Genomic DNA, 4,877 nt, shown 5'->3' on the forward strand with positions numbered 1-4,877 from the left:
AAGCCTGCGATGGTATAGTAGTAGTTCTTGACTAGGAGACAAGCATAACGCAAAAGCAACTTCATCACTTCCTTCATCAAGATAGTAGAGTCCATCATGCACGGTCCCAGTCCCCAATAGTCTCCCTGTCCCTAGCTCCTGAAAAGCACAACAAGTAGGATCAAACCAACCTCTACAATTGAGAGATTTAGTAATAGAGCTAACTGACAAGAGGTTGACCGGAAAATTAGGAACATGCAAGACAGGAGATAAGGACAATGTCTTGGTGCACCTAACAGATCCACGTCCTGTGATAGGTGCCATGGATCCATCAGCTACACGTACCTTGTCCTTACCTGAACAAGGTGTATAGGAAGTGAATATATTTGAAGCTCCTGTCATGTGGTTTGTAGCTCCTGTATCAATAATCCAAGATTTTGATTGTGTTGTAAAATTGTGGGCCTGGTGAGGTGTCATACCTTTGTGTGAAGTAGCATGGAAACTAGATTCAACTTTAGAGGAATCCTGGGAGGAAGACAAGTCTTCTGAGAGTCTAAGCTTGGAGGTGAAATCCTCAAGAGCTCGCACATCTATCACCGGTAGCTCCCCCTTGGATGTAGTGAGGTTAGCTTGTCTTTTATGAGCTCCCTGACCTCCCCCTGGCTGAGATTTTCCTTTTTCCCACCAAGTTGGATAGCCATGCAGCTCAAAGCATGCATCCTTTGTGTGTCTAGGCCTTTTGCAATGGTTGCAAAAAAGTTTGCTTTTATCTATTTTACCAAAGGACTTAGGAGCACGACGAGCTTGTATGAATAGGGCTGCACGTGCATCTGATTTTTCTTGACCATGCTCCTTGGGTTGAGCAAGACGAGTCTCCTTCTCAATCACACTGGAAATGATATCGTCAAGGCTTAGCCATTCAGTCTTGGAGAATATAAGCTGACGACGGAGATCAAACTCCTGATTTAGGCCATCGAGGAAGAGCTTGCCCACAAACGGTTCAAACCAGGTATGGTGAACAGCCATGTCATTCTTGTCAACAGGCTCAAAAGGGTGGTAATAATGCAACTCCCTGTACAATCTCTTCATCTCACCTGCATACTCAGTCACTGATTTCGAGCCTTGCTTCAAGTTAGTCAACTCATGCATGATGCGAGTAGCTTGCATCTTATTTGACTTTCCTGAAAATTGCTTCTCCAAAGCTTTCCACACTTCAAATATAGTAGTCATAGTCTCAACTTGTTCTCGAATAGGTGGTTCCATGCTTCCTAATAATCAGACCAACATTCTATCATTAATCTGTTTTGTGCTAGTGCCACTTTTCAGTTTCTCTTCATCAGCACTAAGCAATTCTTCATAGCCATGAGAACTCATAATTAACTGGGCATGACACGTCCAGCTGATGTAATTGCTCGGTCCAGCCAACTTTACTGGATTAGGCTCAAGTGCATACTTGATTGCTTCAGGAACCACTTTGAGTTGTTGCTGTTGCTGCTCAAATACTTTGCTTAAAATCTCATACAACTTATCCACACTAGAATTCCCTGATTTCTCCTTGGTTGGATCTGCCATGACTCACTACAACCCAAACAGGAGCTAGTCACACAGGACTTTATTTTGCAGCACTCCGCTAGCAACAATACACTAGTACAAAATGTTGATGGCAAGTAGATGTACTTCTACGAGTTGCTCTCAAATGCACACAGGCACGAGCAGAGTATTTTAATCCGGCCACAGAGCAATACGAGCTTTCCGGCGGCACTAATCACAATTGTCCAGAGGAAGGCGCACGCACTATTTTCTTCTCACACATATGACCAAATGCAGTGACAAAGAAAAGTGAACTGTACTTGTATGCATGCCTGACCAAATCTCACGGGACTAGACCAGGAGAAGCACCAGATGCACGCACCACTATCAATCAGCTAGCCTTGCAATCAATCGGACACCTAGCAAGCTAGCTTACTGCTTGGACATGGGTGACGCAGCATTACCAAGTAATTTCCTGATGGACCAGCCCAAGCATCCAGCATCCAGCACAGCCGCACCAGACGATGGTCGGCGATGCGGCAGGCAACAGTACGCTGGTGGCGGCGCTCCTTCCGCAGCTTCGAGAGAATGGCGGCCGCCAGCGTACGATGGAGATGGGTGCGCAGCAACCAACACCCACAGCCAGAAATCACGGCGACACAGCGCCTCAATCAGCCGCCACCAAGATCAAAATCACATCAGATTAACCTGCCCTGATGCCATGATGAAAATCATGTGGGATTTGTAAGATTTGGGCTAGGGATTGGAGATGGCACGAAGAGGATTTGGGGGAATTCTGGATCGTTCCTCACCGATCCAGTCTCTCTGTTCTGAGTTATATTTTGTTTGTACACTTTACATTTTAGACCCTACGGAGTCTTTTAATTACATTATTTATGCACCAACACTGGGACATCCAGTGACTAAAGTACCACAAGTGGAGCAACTTAAGAGGCGCATTGAACAAAGCATCCGCATGAATCACCTCCTCGGGCCGAACCAGTCCCAACTTGTCTGTAAATAGCCGTTGCGCCATATTGATCACATTAGACGGCCGATCTGCACGTTGGGACGAGGTGTACCACATGGTTTGAAGAGTTGACATCGACGAGTTTGCTGCTCATCAGGCAACGGCCGAAGGGGCGATGGGTGGCGTACCATTGTTCAAACTGACTCATTTGGCCACTCATCTAAGTCTCTGTTGCCTCCCAATCCTATCTAGCTGGCGATTTTCTTATGGACTGTAGCCACGTTTGCTCAGTGCTATGGTGCATCCGTATATAGCTCTACCCGAAGTCTTCTCTCCCATATCGGCTTAGCGCTCAACCCGTCCCGCTTTTATAAAGCAGCGGTACGAAAGTAGGCATGTCTTATGTGTGTCCTTCAGTCAATAGTTATTGATAGTTGATGTTGTGGAGCGCGGCTTCCCTCCATACACGTGCATGCCTCGTCAGACAGTACACAACGTTTTAACTTTTCAGAGACGCTGTCGGTGTAAAAAAGAGAGGTACACTTTTTGTATCCCTATAACTGTGCACGGGCAGTTTGAGTCACAGGCACCACCACATTGAGCAAGGCAAGGGAGGTGAGCCAAGGTAAGGCCGAAGCTCGGGAGAAGCAGAACGACGCCAAGACCAAGACCACAAAAAGTGAAGGAGACGAAGCGGACCCCCCCCCCCCCCCCCGGCAAGATCCTTGTCGGGAGGCGGTTTTAGCAAACCCGGCAAGACCCTTGCCGTGGCAGCTCACCCCACACCTACGGAGTGAGTCACCCTTGAGTCCACTGCCCCCATGGGCCAAGGATTCGGGAGACATCCCCGTGGTGGCATGCAGATCTTTGTGAAGACATTCAAGATCAGATACACCCTTTAGAAGATGATGATCCTTGGCGGGATCCCAGCCAAGGAGGACCACAAAGCCCCCGGCAAGAGCCTTGCCGGGGATGACAGCAGGCGCCACGGCAAGGCCCTTGCCAAGAACACCCGTAGGGCCACCATCAGGCCCACGCCAGTCAAACCTCCACCGCTGTTCGCATGCAGCTGCCGACCCAACCAGCTGGGCAGGCACCTGCATGGCGGCATGCGGATCTTCGTGGAGACCCACCGCTACGCCACCTCAGCTGCCTGCCTGCCTACATGGCATCGCGGGCGCCGCTGGCCAGGGTGCGTGTCGACACGAGAGGGAGCGGCGACGGACGAGACAGGGCTCTCCCCCATCCCCGATAAAGCAAGGACACCTGGGCAAGACGCATTAAATGCGCCTTGTCATGTACTGCGAGGGATAACCTCACATCACTGTACCCTTTCCACCTCCTGGTGCTACTGTGGCAACCCCTTTCCTATAAAAGAAGGCCCGAGGCGACCAGGAGGAGGATTCGGCTTTTTGGGGCTCCTCACGCCCCATAGCTAGCTCAAGAACACAGATATACAATCCAGCAAAGCAGGAGTAGGGTTTTACGCATCCCCGTGGCCCGAACCTGGATAAACGAACCATGTGCTATCTGTTTGATCCGCTCTTCTCACGACCCCGCGCCCCGCAACCGTAGTAGGGATTCTTGTGATCCCATAGGTGTCGTTCCCACCGACATCTTTGGCGCGCCGGGTAGGGGGCGCAGTTGTGAGAATCGGCTTTAGCAGTTAGTTCGACGCTTCTTCATCGTCATGGCGCCCAAGAAGAAGACGACGGTGGCGGTTGGCCCGTCGGAAGCCGGACATCCCGTCCCGACGCGGGCGAGCAGCGGACCGGTCGCAGAAAGGACCCGGGGCGCCGTTCGCGAACACCAACACCGTCCCAGCAGCCGGAGTTTGGGAGGCGGCGATGTTCGTGCGCCTGGTAACGGGCCGCACGCCGCCAAATCCAAAGACGGAGCCAGGCCCTCCGCGGGTGGCGCGGGGCCTTCCAAGATCGCTACCGCCCCGCCCGAAGGCGATGCGAGGGCCTCGAAGACTCCCACGCCGGCGCCGACGGCGCGCTCCTCTCAAGTGGCGCGTGATGAACGGTGCAATCACGCCGAAGACCCCGGGCGTCGCCACGGGAAGAGCCCCGAGCGCCACTCCCGGGAGGTAGAAGACCTGCCCGCTCGCCGAGGCGTTGGTGAAGATGGCATGCGACCACGGGGTCGTGATAGAGCTTCTTCTGACATGGTCAGAAGTCGAAGCACGTCGTGATCCGTGCAGGTTTCGCTGCCACCAACGCCAGCAGAAGCCCTGGCGCGCGCGCAGTTGCTCCTCGATTTTCCTCCCACTACGGGGAAACTCGACGAATGGAGAGCCACTATCCGAAGCCTTGTTGCGGTGGCCAACAAATACGAACGGAGTCCGGTGGAGCCCCTGGGTCGATGCTCCGACGGAGTCCCACGCACCAGTGGC

The 4,877-nt window shown here is 52.2% G+C and overlaps 1 pseudogene across 1 annotated transcript; it reads right to left on the minus strand.

Annotated features, from left to right (window-relative positions):
- Window positions 1–286: 286 nt before the first annotated feature.
- Window positions 287–2,803, minus strand: LOC147972519 (uncharacterized; annotated as a pseudogene). The gene is made up of 2 exons (XR_015602583.1): window positions 459–2,803; window positions 287–374 (listed from the first exon to the last, which is right to left on the minus strand). The product of XR_015602583.1 is annotated as an uncharacterized LOC147972519 (transcript).
- Between the last annotated feature and the right edge of the window lie 2,074 nt (window positions 2,804–4,877).

This window comes from Triticum urartu, chromosome 5A (genome assembly GCF_056163025.1).
Source record: "Triticum urartu cultivar PI428250 chromosome 5A, HENAU_Tu73, whole genome shotgun sequence".
NCBI classification, from domain to species: domain Eukaryota; kingdom Viridiplantae; phylum Streptophyta; class Magnoliopsida; order Poales; family Poaceae; genus Triticum; species Triticum urartu.